The following is a 19270-nucleotide window of genomic DNA, read 5'->3' as shown; positions in this document are numbered from 1 at the left end:
CCTGTATAAGGAAACTGCTGAAGTGAACTTTGTGAAAGAAATCATGAGCACATCAGAGATAAGAGAAGTGTTCAGTGAAAGGCTAGTTTCAGTAAGTACAGTTTACTTAATGTAGATCCCTTTAATGCCGTTTGAACTCGTGACTTCTCCTTAAAGGATTATCCACAGGCTTGCTTCATTTAATCGTTCTCACATAGCAATGAATATGAACTGGTCATCTTCCACCATCTTTTCAGTGGGATACCGATTGCTCCTCCCACTTACAGCGCCTTTGACTCACTCAGTGAAAGGAAAGTTTGTCCAAAACAACCGCATTTTTCACAAAGTCAGCAAACAGCCTCTTTTCTCCCTGTTTCTTTCAGTGAATAGAGCAGTTATTGCATCGTTTACCGAGGGTAAAATTGCACGCAACAGATCAAAGAGCATTTCAAATAAAAGCCGACAGCTATACTGTTGAATGACCCGTTTGCTCCGGCAAGTTGATAAGCAAGCTGAGCAGAGGAATGCAAATTACGGAGGGTAGACACAGAAGGGTGCTGGATGTACAATCACATATTTGTCATGTGTGTGAGACGAACCTATACAGAGAACAACAACTTTCTTTTAGCCAGTTGATAGAGGTGAGTTTTATCCTTACACAACCCCATAAGAAAAACAGATCCAATTTATTTATTATCACATTTATTGACGGAAACGTAAATGTATTAACCTCTTTAAGGAACTGATGGTGCACTTTTAAGGAAGCACTTACAATCTAGGGATGTAAGATGCTGACCTTGTGTTTGTGGCATCCCTGGTTTAAAGAAAGCATTTGAAGCACGTCTGATACCCTGTGTTTTTGTTCAGCATTTCACACAAATAACACAGAAATTCATCTTTTCATCTTTGCACACTTGGAATATCTTTACTCATGACATTACATTTTTTTCTCAGTATTATTTCAAATTTTGTGGCTAGATTCTTAAGTCACCTTAGCTTCTGCTTGTCTTTACTATAACCCATGCACTGTGCATGAATGTATTTCTTAAACTCTGCCTTTAATGTTGACTTCACCAAAGTTCAACCAAAAAAATGAAAGTGAAAGGTGTGCAGTGCTAACAGCCAGGCTGGTGAAGTGGAGCCAGTTTACTCTCCAGCCATGTTTGTTTCAGAGTCTACCCCTCTAGTAGTGCTGTTGTTGTTTTTTTTTTTTTTGCCTGCTTCTTCATCTCTGTGTTTGTGTGTTTATGTTTGTGTCTATGCTTCATGCCTAGACAGGTAGCTCACCCTGATGATGTCATGGAGCAGGTTACTGTGCTGTTTGTCTGTCACTGAGAAAAGATCTGGAAAATTACTCCGGAAATTAAAGTTGCCTCATTCTTCAGTTGTTAATGTTCATTGGCATATCTTCCTATAATTTGTGTTATGATTAAAGTGAATGGTTATGTGTGGTATGTGTTTGGGTGTAGTCAGCACAATGAGACACCACCTTACTTTTCAACTGTGTACAACAGCAGTGTTTGTTTGGTACTGACAACAGGAATGCAGCCTTACAGAAACCAGACAGATCCAACACCTGTCTGTGTTTGAGGCAAAAACCACTTCCTGGTTTCATTCAGGAAGGCCCCGCCCTGCCGGCACATAGATGGTTTGGCTTGCAACCAAGACACTGTCAAAATCTGTGTGTGTGTGTGTAAGTCTGTGTTCTAGCTCCTTTTCAGCACACAGCAGTACACCTGATCTTCAGCTTCAAAGCCTTACTGATCCCATTAGCTGTAGACATCATTAGTGTACAGCGTGTTTGACAATGACCCATTCACAACAAGCATGTTGAATTGTTCTATAGAAAGGCAGAACTAGAGTTCCTAGAGAGTATAATGACTCATTTCCCTTTTTCAACCTCTTTTTCAACCTCTTTTTTTTTTTTTTTTGTGATAAGGTGAACAAGTACAAAACAAAAATGTGCACATGACAATTAAAGCGACGGCAAATAAACAAAAAACAGGCAAAACAGAAATAAACAAAATCAAAATACGCAAACATTAGCAAATACAATTGAAGTAGATATAATAAAAGTCAAGTAGTAAGTTGAAGTAGTGTATAAGAAACGTGTGTGTGTGGCAGTATAATACATTAAAGTGAGTGGCTGAATGGGAAGTAGCAAGAAAAATAAATAGCAACACAATTGAAGATAATTGAGAGGAAGAGAAAAGAGGGGAGAAAAACAAACAAAAAAAATAGATATACATGTGTCAACATTAAAGGAAAGAAGAACATTTTCTGAGATTTAGGTGAGTTATAAATGGATTCCAGGTGTTATTAAAGGCTGTTTATGTTTTATAACTCATAGATTACACAGTTATTGACCTGTTGCCTTCACAGTAAATTTCTGTTCTCAAAATGCCACAAGTTGTGTAAAGCCACATTGCTACTGTATGTACTGTACTGTTACATAGACTTTCAGTTCTTGTTGTAGCTTATTTTAGTTTGCCTGTAGTGTATTTATCTGTGTCAGTGGCTAACTCGGCATATGGTCTGTCTTTTTTCAGCACACCCCCCCCGCTTCAGTTTCACACGTTCACTTCATGTTCGCACAGTTCCTCACATTTCTCACCTCCTCAGTACAGTCGCAGTCTGCTGCTCCACTGGAAACGCTGCCGTAATCCCGCGCAGTCGCTTCAGGAGACGCTTCACTTACAACAGAGACGAACCGTCCTGAATTAGAAACCTTGTCGGATATGTCACGTGATGACCGATCTCATTGCTAGGTGTGAGTCCGTCTGCTGCGTCTTTACGGCTTTCTGTTGCTGCAGAAACATACTGTACATGAAGAAACTAAAAATCAAGTATACCCGACACATAACCCAGGCTTACGTTGTGGTTTCGGTTTAATGTGTTGTTCTGCTTCATTGTGACGACAAGCATCAGTATGCATAGGTTGAGTGGTCACCTCTCCACAGTTATACAGTATTACATTCCTTAATCTCCCACTACATGTTGTAGTAAAATAAATCTATATGATGTTGCTTAGCTATCTTCTACGTACAGTTTTTGTTGATGTGATCAGAAAGGTGACCGTTCTACTTTATACTTAATATTGAAGTTGTTTTTGGGTCGTGGTGTACTACAGTGCGTAAGTTAATTGAAAGGTTTTGCTAAAATGTTGCTCCTCTTGTGTATGTTAATGGAGTGTCATGACGACAAAACTGTAAAGGTTGAAGCTTCTTTCAAAGTCAGATTTAATGGTAGAACTGTTCTATCGGATTGCATTGAGTTAGAAGGCCAGTTTCTTATCTACACATTATGGTGTGTATGTGTAGATAAGAAAGAGCTACAACAAAAACAAACGGGAAACATTCTTTACTTCAATGTTACAAAGTCAATTTTTTCATTCAGTTGCAGGCAGTACTACCGTACACCTAAAGCTTTGGAGTTGTTCTGCTTGTGAGCACATTTCCTTTGAAGAAGCTTTTGTGTTGCTTTGTCCCTCCAGAGCTGCTAAAAGGTGAAAGCATACCACAGCCTGTTGTTTGTGAGGGAGCCGGAGCGTCTCGTTTATTTCAGATCAGGATACCTTCCATGTGGTCACGAGACATCTTCCTCTACCCTCTGAGCCCCTTTCTACTTCCATATATGTCTGCATAAACCAAGTGGAAGAACAGGGATTAAGTCCGCCTCCTCCGCTTGTCTGTTGTGAACTTTAAGCCACAGATAAAAAGAAGACTCTGTGTGACGAATGCCAAAAGCCCCGTGTTAAACCACCGAGCAGTAAAATTGAATTTAGTAAATGAAGTCAACCATTGTGGCCCCGCAGAGCCAACCTCATACGATTGAAACACGTGCGTGGCCTTCAGGTGCGCCACACAATGGCCACCTTTTGTTGTCTCCTTTACTTATAGCCTCCTCCACCTTTTAATCTCCTGGCGTTATATAACTGCCAGGGAGATGTGCGTTTGGCAGCGCTGTATTTTGTCAACGGGCTGGCAGTCTCTGAGGCCGCCTCAAGGTTCAACCCATTTGAGAATGTTTTACATCCGTGTTCACATATAAAGGATAGGTATATATACTTCCATATATCAAGGTTTTAGAGTTTTCCAATTGTTTTCCCGGACTTTCTGAAACTTTGACTTTCATTTTTCTTTCAGTCCTTTGAAATCCCACTTCTCCTGCTATGTAAATATTTCTGCCTGAGTTTTCAGTAATGTTTATTTTACAAGAAAGAAATGGGGATACAAAAGCTATTTTTTTTATTTTATTTCTAGGACACCTTGGAAAAATGAACGTCCTCTGTTTTAAAAAAGGATTTCCTGTTTTCTTGCTTTCTGTTCATTTTCAATACTTGTTGAGGATGTTGTAATTACTCAGTGGGGGCACAATTCCTTTTTTGTTGTTGTATTTTTACGCTACAACCAAACAAACCTATTCTGCTTCTTGTCCTTTATTTAACCTTTCTTGTGGGGATTCACATTTTTATTTTTTCCTTATTTTGAGGAGGAGGCTCTTTTTTTGCTGTGTTTTTGTCTCTCCATTTCCATAATCTCAATGCGTTTTCCCCCTGCCTTGAGGTACACATGTACGCAGCAGCTGAGGTAGGCGTAAATATCTGAACAGCTTAGCTCAATGCTGCTTGTCAAGGAAACCAAAATTACATCAGGAAGCACAAATCACATCCTCTCTCCCATCCTCTCCTACTCCTCTTTGTGAATTAATCACAGTTACAGGTTACCATTAAATGACCCAGAGGGTCTTGGTAAGGTGCAGTGGATTACATAAATCCCATCGTTGGCAGTGCAGCTCATTACTAGACTGTTGGAGAAAGATGAGGAGGATGCAGTTTCCTCAAGGGGGATCCCTTGGTAATGCTGATAAAGCATGCAGTACACATTTGTACAATAGAGCCAGTCCATTTCTCCTCATAGCTTAAGCCATGTCCATGGTTCAACTGACAGTTCATCTGTGATTTACTGAGAAGTAATGATCCATTGTAAAAAAAAAAAAAAAAAAAAAAAAAGTCAAGTTGTTTTTGAGAACCTTGCGACTGTATCCAGCACTCCAATTTTCACAAAAAATTCCCATACTTTGGCTCCCTTAGACTGATTTTGTATTGATTTAAAAAAAAAAAAAAAGTCTTGTCACACATACACCCTGTGATAATATCAGTGAGCATCACAATCAATTTGGATAACTTTTTTTTTGGTACTTTTTCTGTTTTGTTAATGCCTCTTCTGCATCTCTTGTCAGTTTGAGAATGATCAAGAATGCATTTGCAACAATGAACCAGTTTTGACAGCATTTTGGATGTAGATTCAGGAGGCACATCTTGCTGCACAGCATGGACACAGATTGGAGACAGAAAGAGAACGCTTTTATCCATTAGAAGAGTCCAATCTTGAAAGTGAATAGATGGAGATTATGCGAAGCACCATGCAGCAAGGAAAGCTTTCTTTCAACTGTTTAACATTCAAATGGTATTGCGTTAATAGTTACATTTGGAAATGAATTATATAATGAGCTTTGAAATCATTTCGAGAAAATAATGTTCGTAAACTCAAGTAAATACTAAACTTCTCTTATCCTATTTAAATGTTCTGCATGAAACACAAACATTGGGGTCAATATCTAAATCACAGAAGCCTCAGGTTCCACTACACAGATCCCAAGCGAGCCTGTTAACAACATTTATATCAAAATCAAAGAAATGGACACTCTGCCTGAGCCTCCTGAATCAATAAAGGTTAAATAAAAAAATCCCCAAAAACAAAATAGAATAGAATAGGAAATTAGACGCATATCCTTCTCTGGCAGGAAAGTTTTGTCCAAAGTAATAAACATTTCACATGAGAAGGTCAAAAACACAACCTTTCACCCCTATGTTGGCATGGCAACAAAAACATCCCTTTGTATTGAGATGGCTTCTCATGAACAGCATTATAAATAATATTCTGCAGTAATATTGTAAATATTATACAGTGGAGTTGCATAATCTCATTTACATGCATGTTGCTTCTTAGTTTGAGCCTCCTTTAGTGTTTCCACGGAGATGTCTGCTCGAGGAGATAGAACAAAGAGTGCAAACAGGAGAGAGGGAGAGGTGAAGAGACTGGTGGGAAACCTGGAGGAAGGATTAGGAGTGCTTTTAATGTTCTGTGGCAGAGGAAGGAAAGAGGATGGGAAGGAGACAGTTGTTTCCTTTCAGGCAAAGGCTAAACCTGAACAAACTCAACTTGTCTTTTTGGTCCTTGGTCCATCCCATCCTCCTTTAAATTGATGCAACACAACAGATACACATCAGCTACTGAAATCAGTGCATGCAACATCATTTGCTGATGAGTCTCCCTAAACAGTGCTGTCTTAAACCTAGATAAAAGGTGCAAAACTCTATCCATTCTTTGAGATGAAATCCGTATTTAACCCATTTTTGGGGGTTAATGCAATATAAATGAGCTATCATTTCCTCTGTTGTGCTATCTATTATGACAGAAATGTTGCTTAAGAACTTCCACCACCTGGTTTGTAATTTCATAAAACACAGATCAAAGCCACTCTACTACAAAACATAAACCCCCCCCCCCCCCAGTATTTTTCTCAACCACACTGCCAGATTGGTTGGTTACAGAAGATTATATCAATTGGCTCCACAAATCATGGACAGCCGAAGAATAAAAAAGAATAAGAAATAGGAAGTGTTTAACTTTTAAGGTGTTTGGCAGTCATTCTTTCACTGTAACATGAGGAAACACACTTTCAAGAAATAAGAAATAATTTTGCAGTTTCCAAAGAATATTAAAAAGAAGTAAGACGTTGACTTGGACCAAAAAGATAGAAGAATGTATTGCACTGGTAAAAAAAAATGTATTGCACAAGTAAGGAAGTAATATTTTGCATGGGTGAAAATGTAAAAGTCATAATACATTATACATAATTAAAGATTAGCTTGATAGCTAGTTAGTACTACTAGCTTTGTCCTTTTGGATGTCTCCCTCCTAAAAGCTCAGTGTAGGCCTCATGTATCTCTCAGGAAATTACAACTAATCATCAACCAAAACATTTTAATTTTAATTTCAGAACTTCATTAAATGAAAAGTCCAAACTCTTTGCACAAAATTTCATCACATTAAGCCCACTATTAATACTGTCTTAATTGAGATTCTTCTGAATGATTTTCTTGCAGCATGGATGTGCAATATTAACCCTTTTGATAATGTAAAAGACTACCAATAAAAAATACTCTATAAGCGTACACAAAGCTATAAAATGATTATAACTACTCAAGTTGACACCCTGGTTACCTTTCCCCAAATAAAATAGAAGATGATTAAGTGTAATCCAACTTGTTTCCTTAAAGGGACAAAGGCAACACGAGCCCCTGTCTGTTAAGTCAACCTGGCAGACTGAAAGTACCAGGGTGAATTTGTAGTCCGCTGATGTCTGTGAGGAGAGCGGAGAGATTTGTAAGTAAAATCAGATGCTCTCTCCTCCTTCTGTTCCTGTTCAGATGACTGTTTTCCTCCTCCCAGCTCTCGCGGAGGTCTTCTCTCCTCCCTCACTGACGTTAGCTGCTCTGACGTCTCACTATCGACCCCCTCTCTGTCACAGATGCTGTTTCAGAAATGGGGGGAAAAAAAACATGAAAACAGGCCCAGTGTGAGCACATACTTGATTTCAGCAGCAGGCCTGGGCTTTTGTGGGCCAAAACCTCCTGTGGCTGAATGTGTTTCCCTGATTTCCTACCTGAATTAGCTTCCGCTCACGTCTGAGGCTCACGTCCACCTTTCATAGGACGACTGATGTGTCTCTGACCTCTCCGGGCAGCAGGCTTTAAAAAAAGCTAGCAGCAGAAAATAGAAAGGGAAAGACTGGGTTCTACAATGCCTTGTCCCTCCCAGCGGCTGCCTCTGGTCTCTGTTCGGCCAATGAAGCCCACTGACACGCTGCCTCGTCTTCCCTCCCCTCCACGTCCTCCCTTCAGGAGAAACCTGATCCACGCGGTGTCTCTTTACATTTTTCCAGCCCCACTCGCTACAAACAAGCCACAAGAGGAGCGTGGGTCAGCTAAACTCCTGTTGTCCACATGTTTGGCTCAAATCAGCTCAAACAGCAACGTTCATGACAGTCTTTTTCTGCTGTTGGTGCCCAACAGGGAGAGGAAACCTGATTAAGTGAGTGACAGAATTCATGAATGTGAATGTGAGTGTGTGTGTTTGTATGAGGAGGGGGGGTGCTTAGCAGTTAGCTCAGAAGCATTGAAAGTTAAAGTTAGCTTCTGCCGTCAAGGGCTATCGTCTGCTTCCACCCGGCCCGGCCTGTCATGTGTAAGTACGAGGCAGATGGAAAGGTGGACTTAAAATGGACCGGGATTGGTAACAGAAGACGAGTGTTTTTACTGGCTGAGAGTAGAATGGAAAGTTCACTGGTGGAATGGGAACGTGTTATTTTTATGAATCCGTTGGGCAGAATGTACTCGTTTGTGTCCGGAGCAAGTGTTGACATCCTACAACAGGGGATTCAGTGTGTGGCCTGGTATCAAACCTGTTTGAATTGGACACAGCTCCAAAAGAAAACCAGCAATTAAGTAAGAAACATAGCTTTTAAGATGCCTTACAGTGACGTTTGAGCATGCAGAGCTTCCATTCACTTTTCTGTTGAACATGTACCTTCTCACAGCTATAGAGTTTACAACATTAAGTTCCTACTACTGATTATTTATATTTTTGGATGATGTATCACAAACTTTTTGTGATTCTTTGTTTGAACTATAAAGCCTGATGATGTCGAAAATGCTTCCTATATCACCTTTAGCGTAAAGGTTTGTATTGGGACATCTTGTTTCATGTTTTTTTTTTTTTTTTATACTTATCTTCTAAAACCAAACAATTTAATGTACAATAATACAAAACAGAAAGAGAATCAGACACTCACACCAATAAGTTGAAACCAGATGATTGATGCAACTTTAATTTGCCCTCTATTTACTAATCAATTGGTGAAGAAAATACTTTGTTTTCTTTTATTTTTCAGGTTATTTGAAATACAGGCAATACATTTTCATGGGGATGAGAATTGATTATAGGTTTAAAGAAAACAACTTTGTTTCAATTAAAAACAAAGTGGGGTTAAAAACAAACTGGAACTTAAAACAACACCACCAGCACCATCTTCCAAACAAAATCTTCTTGATGTTGAAACAGCAGAAGTAAAACTTTCGAACCACGTGCTTTGGAACATTTCAATTTGTTACACTAATGATCGATAGTATCAAGTACTAAAAGTAAAAAAAACACTAATTTCTGACAGATTATTAACTAAAAGCTGCTGAGATGCACAAAAAAAGTATAAAATGCACAAAAACATTTAGACACTGTGCAGTATTCTGCCTGCAATTTATTTGTTATTTTTAAACAAAAAAACCACCCAATATAAGCTGTACAGGGTTTTTATTTTAGTTGCCGTCAATATCAAAACAGGTTTTCATATGGTTGGGTTTTTACTAGAACTGTTTCTGGAATTTAAAAAATCTGGTAATGTGACATACCTACTGCATAATGAGCAGTTTGGAATTGTGATTGCTTTATTTTTAGGAACCAAGAATAGCTAAGGAGAGGTTAATTCTGCCCACTTTCTTTGTTTTAATTTCATACTTGGTGCTGTGGCTGTATTAAAGCCAAAGCCAAAGATGTTACAGTGGGGAATTGAGGTTTGATACTCGGTCTTAATCCCTAAAATCTGAACAGAAACCAACCTTAATCCAGGTCATGTCAGAGGAGATTAACATGTACTGATTGACACATATCTTCTCCTGACTCCACACAAACAAACCCACATGCCGATCAGTGTGTGGCTTGCTGCTAGTGTTGGTAAAAAGCTGCAGGAGGAGCTGGTGTTGACTGAGCCGGACAGGTACCCCCAGTGTTGCGTTGTGGTGCCCCTGCTTGGAGGAATTCCTGCTATGTTGCTCCTGTGAGGGAAGCGGCCCTCTCACCTGGACTCGTGAACGATGTCTTTGTGTGAACCGTCCCAGATGATCACTCCTGCAGCTGCCTCAGACTGCAGCTTTTACTGTTCAGACTCTGAGCTGATGCTCTCGAAACAGCGTCTTACTCAAGGAAACTTTGGTCATGACATATCAGCTGTCTGTGGTTCAAACCTTTGACCTGTCAGTAATGTGAGGGTCTATCCAGCCTCTGCCAAATAATGCTACCCTGCATCATTTAATTTGCTCTCTCTATTAAACATAATGTAACATGCTACAGATGTTTTTTTCTATGACCTACAAATTGTCCTTGTGTTAAAAAAAATTCCACTTTATGGAATGACATGCTTTTTTTGAGAGTGTCATTTATGTTGAAATATTTGCTGAAAACATTCTGTTCTTGTATTTTTCTCTATTGATGCAGAAAATTCAAAAAAGCTTAATTAAAAATTTCAAGTGATTTAATGTAATTTAAATCCCTAACATCTGCAAGTTTCAGTGTTTCAGTCCAAAGTGAGGATGCTCCTGCCACTCATTTCCCAGAATTAAATGCAAACTAAAGTTCAGACTAGTTGACGAGTCTAAAGGTAAGGTAAGGAAAGCATAAATGTTGCACAATGGATAAATACCAAAGCATTCAGTTCTCCTTGCAGGTTAATGTCCAGATGCCTGTGCTGGTTACACCCTTCTCTGGTCGAGTGGTTATATCCCAGTTTAACCTGACACAGCCTGCATGCAACTTGATATCTAATCTCTTTATCAAAATACTGCTACGTGCCATGAGATGCCATCCATCCGCCATGCAGGTTTACATCTGGGTAGTAGCACATTATGATCTGCAGCCCAGGCTTTTGGTGGATGGCTGCAGTAAGGCTGGTGCCGACGTGAGGGTGACAATTTTAAATTGTTTAGTTGGTTAACAACACAAATTTCTAGTCCAAAGATTATCAGGTTTTCTGATGTCATTTTAAACAATACTTCTACTAACACCTTTACTTTGGGTAAATGGTAATCATGACATAAAAAGTTACTGCAAAAGATTTTTATATTTTCTGTTAAACTGCCAAAACTTTTAAGATCTATTGATTGTTTGGTCTGTAAAACTCCTTTCACTTTTTTCCCAAATACCCCAAGGTAGCATCTAAAATTGGATTGTTCAGAAATCTATAATCAAACATTTGTTAGTCATCATGACAGCAGCAACGCAGGAAAATATCCACATTTTAGGATTTACTGCCTGCAAATATTGGCGTCTTGCTTGAAAACAAATCTGAATGATAATTATTCATTCAAAGTTGTGAAAGTTCATGTGAAACTAAAAGTATTCAACCTTCATAACATTTTCTACAATCTCTGCTGGGCACTCACTACTTGATTGTAGGCAAACTTGTGATTATGATCATGTAGCATTTAAAGTTCTGAGCGCTGTTTAGTGTTAATGCAGTGTCAATTAAATCATACCCTGTACATCAACAGTACATTGAGTTTTCTTAACAAACAGGAGCCTGAAAAAGAACTTTTTCAAAATGATGGAGGCCTGTATCCACCAGCGGTCATCAGCATTAGCACAGGTCTGTTAGGAAAAAAGAAGCACTCCCACTTGAAGGGATTACTCATCTAACTGTAAAGGGAAACCAACATTTAATCATTATGATTTTTATTAACTGCAAACAAAAGGGCATCACTTACTTCAAAAAGGCCAGGGTGCTGCCGTGAGGTTTTATTGGAGTGATTTGTTGGCTAAGGGTTACAGGGATTGAAAGGGCACTTGTAAATGATAAGTCTGTTATAAAACAGTTCTCCAGGTGCCCATGATGCCTTTTTTTTCAATGCTATATTTCCTCTTCTTCACACCGGTGGCCATTCCTTCCTAGTCTTCATAGAAGATTTTTAACCACATTTTCAGACAGCATGAGGATTTTGTGTCCAAACGCTGGATTGTATCCACTCCTTAACTTACCTGCCGGCTGTCATTGCGTCGGGGGAAACACACCACTTCCCCTCTCAGAAACGTGTCAACCAAAACATCCAAATACAGGCAGAGCACAGGGTCTCTGCAGACTCAGTCACCACCTCACATGTACGGAGGCCCATAAGTGATGATTGTGTGGCATAACTATTGTGTAAGTCTGTATTTTATTTTTTAAGGGAAAAGCCAATGACTCTATCTTTAAGTTTAGAAGAAAGAAGAACCAGGCTTTTTATGCATATTGAAGGCAAGAGGTCTTTTTGATACGATGCACGTTTAAGAACATGTGATCAACCTGACTGTACCTCTCCAGCCTGTTTGCTCTCAACAGGAGCTTGCAGTAGTCTTATTGTTTGTCTATGTGAAATGCAATTCAGGCACTTAGTACCTGTGACATGTTGTTGCCTAAACCCTGGAGTGAAAGTGGCTCTACCATCTGCCATGTCGTTGGCTCCAGTAGCTGGGAGCAAAGTCTACCCATGAGGACTGCATGTGTTAATGATTGACAGCAGCCTGGCGCCTCACAGAGACACTTATGAGACCCGAGAACATGGCGATAGGGGAACGGGTAGTTTGTATCTGGGTCATGAACGTATATTTATATGTTGTGGTGCTTCCATTTCACAACTCCTGCCCTGTTACCTGTACTAACTGTCTATGCATGGTGCTGCACTCTGTGGATACAGGGCCCGAATCATTCAGGGTACAAGTGCAGCTTCCTGTGTTGTTATAAGAACAGGTCTTGCCGTGTTTACACATTACTACAATTTGACTACAACGTAATAACAAGGATGCTTACTGCAGTCAAAATCTACAGCAGCACAGTTTCAAACAAGAACATGTCAACCTGTTCCACCTCATACATTCGGACACGATGTTGTATTTTTTCTGCGCTGGACGTTCATCTTTTTATCTCTGGAATTTAACTTTACAATTATTTATGTCTTTATCAGCAAAAAATAAAAAGATGAAAACTTTAATGATCCTTTAGAAGCAAGATGTTGATAATGTTTTGAAGATGAAATAACACCAAAACATTTGATTCTCACTTTTGGATTTTGTAGCTACAGCCAGACTTTTTCTGGTTTTGTTGTGAGTTGATTCATGCGAATGCTTCGTGGTGCAACGATATGTCGACGCTGTCAATAAAAATCGATGACTGCAGGATTTATAAAGCAGGCTGCTTGTCATGGGAGCATGCCAGTAGTCTGCGAGTATTTGAAGTCACCCTGGAAGTCTGTATTTTAAAAATCATCTGACATTCATCTTCACAATTCCAAAGTTTCAGCCACACAGTGATTTTTCTCCTATTTCCGTTGTCAGTCCCTCACATTGAAGCCTCTCCCTGAAAACGCTTCATCTTTTTCCCCCCTCATCTCTTTCCAGAGCAAACCCTGACCATGTTATTATAGTAATATGGGTTAAACTAAAATGATCAGTCTTGCTTCCAGTCCCTTTTTTTTTCCCCCCTGTTTTTAGGATTCAGTTAACCAGCTGAACCAAAACACATTTTCTAGAATATAACCAAGCCAAAATGAGTTGCATCATTTCCTATCCAAGGGTAGGTGCTCTCAGTTCCAGCTATCCAGTTAAGCATGCATGTTTGAATGTTTGACTCGGTTGCCATGGTTACATCAGTTAAGCTCTTAACTGGTGTGGTCTTCTTTCCCCTCTGTCTTCCATTTATCTGTTCCAGTCGGCTTTCCTCAAAGTGTCTTCTTAATAGAACTGCTGCTTGGTCGAGAAAACATGAAATATTTGATTGTAATGTTGAGACTAGACCTCTTGTTCGTCACCCTGTTAGAGTGCTGTGGTACCAATAGAAATATTTGGTTATTACTCATCTACTCTTTGATTTCCTGTAAAATGGCATTAAAGCTCATCACCAGACTTTTCAATGGGAGTGAATGCTGCGTAATAGACATAATTTAAAACGTCCCACAGGTAGATCATATCTAGTTAAGAATTTGTATGTTAAATACTATTATTTATTTTTTTAAAGATTTATTTTTGGGCTTTTTGGGCCTTTTTAATGCAGAGAGAGGACAGTGGATAGAATCTGAAATCAGGGAGAGAGAGTGGGGAACGACATGCGGAAAGAGGCCACGGGTGGAAGCGAACCCGGGCCTCCCGCTCGAGACGAGAGCCTCAATACATGGGACGCGCGCCCTAACCACTGCGCCACCAGCGCGCCCCATATGTTAGATATTTTAATGTAAAATTTCTACATATTGTATCTTTATGACAGCAGACTCTGTACCATGTTCCTTGCAGCAGGAGTCAAAAACACCTTTTGTATTGTGCTTTGTCTCTAGCATTGGCCACAGCTTACTTAACAGCAACATCCATTTGAAGGCCCATGTGCACATGCATGTGAATGTCAACACAGTGTCGTAGGTTGTTGAGCAGTTGTTCGTGAGCAGATTTACATGGACAGCTGATGAAATGTTGCTGGGTCATGTCGTTCCTCTTGTTTTTTGAAACACTGAGCAGAACAGATGTTATGACAGTCGGTGTTTATCGTCTCCCCTCGCTGTAATCCTTTATGTAATGTTAACCCCAATGGCTTATAGGCATGGTTGCAAGCAACAACAGTGACTGCTGGTAAACTGCCTGCTTCAACAGGAAACATGACGCACGGTTTCAGTTTGGGTGAAAGCTTTGTATGTACATATGGAAATGCCTTTGTGTGGCAAATGCAATTCTTATGTAATTTGAATATGGATGCAAAACCTTATGTGCAATATTTTAGAATTAAAGAATAATTAACTCGTCCGCATGAAAGCATAAAGCCAGAAATCTAGTTTATAGATTAGCCAAGTTTCATTTTGTCACTTTTATCAAATATACCTGCAGCATTAATGCTAATAAGCGTTAGTAGACACAAACTGCAGCTCAGACGTATAGACTTTTAGTATATATAGTCTTATTGACCAAACCAGTGCTTGACAAGGTTTATTTACCTATACCACGCTTTTCTCTGAATGCATGCTTATGACTGAATGACGGGGAAAAGCTGCTAAAAATTGTCACCACCAGAGCTGTCTGTGTCCCAGCTAAGCAGCTGCTTGCAATACAGAATGAATGGAGGCAAAATTCTAATACCACCAGGTCACGTCCAATCTGTGATGGTGGCCGCTGTTCTTGCAGTAATGACAGCGCGTCTGAGCATTTTATACAGGTATGTTGGTTATACTAGTATACAGGACACAGACAGTCTTTAAGAATCCTGTCTTTTAAGTAATTTGGAAAACCTTTACTCAGTAGCTATTAGCTATTGTTGAGTTTTCCTTAATTACAGACCAGCAGCATTAGACTAGTGTTGTTCTGAGCAGCTGAAGCGCAGCACCTTTCTCTTGGTGAGTAAGGTTAATTAGAAGCCACCAGCAGTGTAGAGGGCAAAGGTCACATACACGGCTCCTTGACATTCCTCCATCAATAGCCCTGCATGTCTCTCTAATTGTTCTTTTAATCTCCAGTGCACCTTGACCTCGACTCTTTATACCTTTTTTATGATGGTTAAAGAGCCCTGTGAGTGTGTGTACACATACATAATACCCTACAAAGTGACCTTCAGGCAGAGGGGTTCAAGTCACCTGCTGAGTCCATCTGTTGGAGCTGCTCACTCTCTCTCCTGCAGTAACTCAAGCCTGCTCGCTCGGTCACACGTTCTCCCTGCATTTAGAGACAAGGGGCTTTCCCATTTACACCGACTGTGTGTGTGGTTTTTGTGCGTGTGTGTACTGTTCTTAAAGAGTGCGTCCCCTGGTCATCTTACACCTTCCTAGACTTGCGTTGCCATTAAAATCTCTGCAGGGCGCTGTGCGTAACAGTATCACCTAAAAATAGTGACCCAACAGCACTGGAGTGTTTTCCATTAATAAACAAATAAGTTGCTATTTTTACAGCTGATGACCATTGTAACTGTGAAAATTCTAAAAATTGACAGCAAAATGAGGGGTTTCCTTTAAATTAGATGAATGAATAAATTGATGAATAAACATCAATCCTTAAGGGAGAAAGGAATGTGATGATTTAACTGTTCTGACCCACGGTAGTGTCAAATAATTTTGGCATATGAGTTGTTACAAAAAGCAACACTCATTCGAGCAACTTTAAATATGAAAAATCAATTTGTGGTAGGGGTTTATTATGTTTTTATTTTTTTCTCTTATAAATAGCGACCCACGTAATGTATGAACGTAAGCCTGGATTTTAAAAATTGGTACACCAAAAAGCAGATAGTGAACTCTGCTGGTTAAAATAAGTATTACAATATGTATTTATATCAAATCGATTTAAATTGTCCATCTTTGTATCGATTGATAATTGAATTGCGAGGTATCATTACATCCCTAGAAGTGTTTTTACTTGAACTTGACAAAATACACTAGAGTCAATGATATGTCAGAAGCAATTACAGCCCTTTTCTGTGTTCCTTATAGTGGAGGGATATGGCCAGAGTGTCAAAGAGAGTCACTGTCTATAAGATTTAAACTGATTTTGTCAGTAAGCTTTGCACTGTTTTTGCCTGCAGTGCTGCCTCACAGAAAACCCTAAAAGCCACTCTGTGATCCTGTCAGTATTTGCAACATTTCTGTCTTCAATTGATTTCCTTGCAGCAGTAAGAATAAAGAGTTTGGTTCAGTTGGAAGATTGAATTTGTCTGCTTGCTCTTTATCTCCATTTCTAGGCCTATTTATACATTTTTATATATCCTTGGAGGCAATGCCCTACTATGCATATAAACAGCATCATAATGGGGAGCCCTTTACTACATCTACAGACCATTTAATGGCCATAATGAAGAAGCCTTTGACTTGGCTTAAGCTATAGCAATAGAGTTGTGGGAAGAATAGTTTCATCTACTGTACATATTTTTAGTGTAGAAGCGGTTGCTTTTGTGCAGCTCCAGAGCCGGTCTTCACTTCTGATCACAGTTCTTTGCTGTAGACCGACTATGCTCTTTGTAGTGTTTGTACACTGCCAAGTCATGTTCAGCTCCTAAATCAATCAGTGGATGATGTAATCTTTGCTTGCAACTACCCTCTAAAGAGCTGTAAAGCATGTTAAGCACACTAAACAACATTAAAACACGTTATTTTACAAACTTCCCTTTCTTCAGAACTGATTCATACATGTGCAATCTGCTAGATCCTTGCCCTGTGTTTGATAGCTTGATGCTGTTATGTAATTAGCCTAACTTAAAGTGGTTCATGTGGTGAGCCATCCGACTGCTCTCTCCCGTTCGTGCTGCGAGTCGTTAAGCTTTTTTCCACCATTAATTAAGCAGCAGCGACTTCTCTCTTCCTCTGCCAAGGGAGCCCAGATGAGAGTGTCTTCCAAAGCTGAGAAACAGAACAGAACAGAAGAGGCGGGCTGAAGTCTTAGCAGAGCAGAGCACCAGTGTTTCCATCACACTCAAAGTATCCCAGAATAGTGGTTGATTTGATACTAGTTTGCTTTTATAAGAAATGGTGATGTGTTTATAATTCTGCGACCTGGTGATGACCTCGAGTGGCTCTCATGTCCCAGAAAGCAATGCACTGCAAGATAATTAACCAGCAAGCAAAAGAGTGGCTGGTCCCATTCTCTCTTCAATAGTTAAGATTAAGCCTGTTATCGTGATGCTTTGTTATGAAAATATTTTGATTTTCAAAACTGTGAAGGGACCAATCATTTGTCAAGTTTAATTAGCAGGAATGTACAGTTTAAATACAGGTTTTTTTTAATTTAACATAATATTGCAATCCTATGCAAAATCATGTGAAATTCCACAGTTTCAGATTGCATTAGACTCCCCTCCACATGTGCAGCTCATTTTTGCCTTCATTAAAACTCTCTTCAAGTCCTTAATTTTAAAATCAGAATACGTGAGACCACTGAAATGCAAGACCACTGTCATTTTGAGTCTTTGCCAAAACATTTCCATAACTGAATCTAATTCAGGCTTCTAAACATCAATACACATTTCTCGTTGTGGTTAAAAATCTGTTTAGATTTGTCAAACATCACGTCATCAAGCCATTTCTTGTTAGCTTTGTTACAAGGAAAGCAAATCACTAGCCCATTGAAGGCGCATTTCGCCTCCAATATGAATATCACACAAAGGTGTAATCGGGGGAATGGCGTGATCCCGCCCTCTGTTCCCTCATCGAAAGTGGTAACCGAGGCGTTACAGGGGCTAGACGGGATCGGTGGAGCCAGTGGGGGGTGAACAGAGCTGCGCATTTGTTTGTGTGTGTGTGTGTGTGCCTGTGTGTGTGCATGCTTGCGTATTTCAAGCTCAGTTTGCTTCAATACACGTTGTGAAGTACAACAAACTGCAACAAACACCTACTTGATAATAAATCTTTTGTAGCAGACTCAATTGCCTGGATTCCTTGTTCTGCATTCTTCATTTTCCGAAGCTAGACAGAAACCCCTTTAAGCTTCATAAAACAAGTGAAAGACATAAATCCTGAACATCTATCCGAACATATTCAAGTTACCTTATACGGCCATTACAGCTGCCTACATGGAGTTCTTTATGCTGCTTAGATATTACTGAAAACGACTATCCTGCAACGCTTCAAATCAACGAGATGGTCTGCTCTTGACCATCTGACACCGACTCGACCCTTTATTCTTCTATCTGCTGCTAATGTGATGTTGCACATGATAATCCTGAAAATGACAAAACAGATCATTACTCTCCTGACTCGATACCACGCTGGATTAAAGTTGAAATTTGTACAAGCTAAAAGGATTTCTGAATGGTTAAAGTAAATGCTCTCAATAATAGGGGTACTTTAGACATTCAAGCGCTTCATTTACAGTCTGGGGATAAATGGGTCTGGTTAATGCATTTATTCAAGTGACTTCTAAATGGAGATAATCTGAATTAATTATGAATAAAATCAGGTTTATGTAACTGACGAAAAAGCGGCTTTAGGGTTGTTTTAATGGAGTTTATTAGTTAGTCATACTAACTAAACATGTAAATATTGCATAATTAAGCGTTTCCAGGTATCGTGTTCTTTTTTCCCCCCTCAGTTTTGTTCTTTTACTTTACAGCTGTTGGAATTAGAAAAGCTGGTTACCTTTAGCCCTTTTCTTGCAGCTGGTGACATTATTTCCCATTCCGATAATATACATGGCTTTTAATACTGGGTCCTGGTTCGAATCCCCGTCGGACAGGACCTCTCTGTGTGGAGTTTGCATGTTCTCCTTGTACTCCGGCTTCCTCCCACAATCCAAAGACATGCTCGTTATCTTGATTGGTGACTCTAAATTGCCGCCAGGTGCGAATGTGAGTGTGGCTGCTTGTCTGTCTCTACATGTAAGCCCTGTGATTGACTGCAGAACAGTCA

General features: G+C 39.6%; 1 protein-coding gene and 1 long non-coding RNA gene across 7 annotated transcripts in view; one reads left to right on the top strand and one right to left on the bottom strand.

The window, feature by feature from the left end:
- ppp2r5eb (protein phosphatase 2, regulatory subunit B', epsilon isoform b) overlaps window positions 1–19270 on the top strand; it is a 49132-nt gene that overhangs the window by 10603 nt on the left and 19259 nt on the right. The window contains exon 1 of one of the 6 annotated variants that reach the window (XM_065966181.1): window positions 7983–8138. The exons of the other annotated variants lie outside the window; for them this stretch is intronic. The gene's annotated coding sequence lies outside the window, so the exon portion shown is untranslated. Of the gene's footprint in view, window positions 1–7982; window positions 8139–19270 lie in introns of those variants that run through there. 6 annotated transcript variants of the gene reach the window in all.
- On the bottom strand, window positions 7012–7861 carry LOC136183253 (uncharacterized). Its single transcript, XR_010669090.1, has 2 exons — window positions 7711–7861; window positions 7012–7578 (listed from the first exon to the last, which is right to left on the bottom strand). It is a non-coding gene; the product is annotated as an uncharacterized lncRNA (long non-coding RNA).

The sequence above is a fragment of the Labrus bergylta genome, chromosome 18, assembly GCF_963930695.1.
Source record: "Labrus bergylta chromosome 18, fLabBer1.1, whole genome shotgun sequence".
Taxonomy (NCBI): domain Eukaryota; kingdom Metazoa; phylum Chordata; class Actinopteri; order Labriformes; family Labridae; genus Labrus; species Labrus bergylta.
The sequence above is the reverse complement of the archived record's forward strand: the minus strand, read 5'-3'. Positions and strand labels throughout refer to the sequence as shown.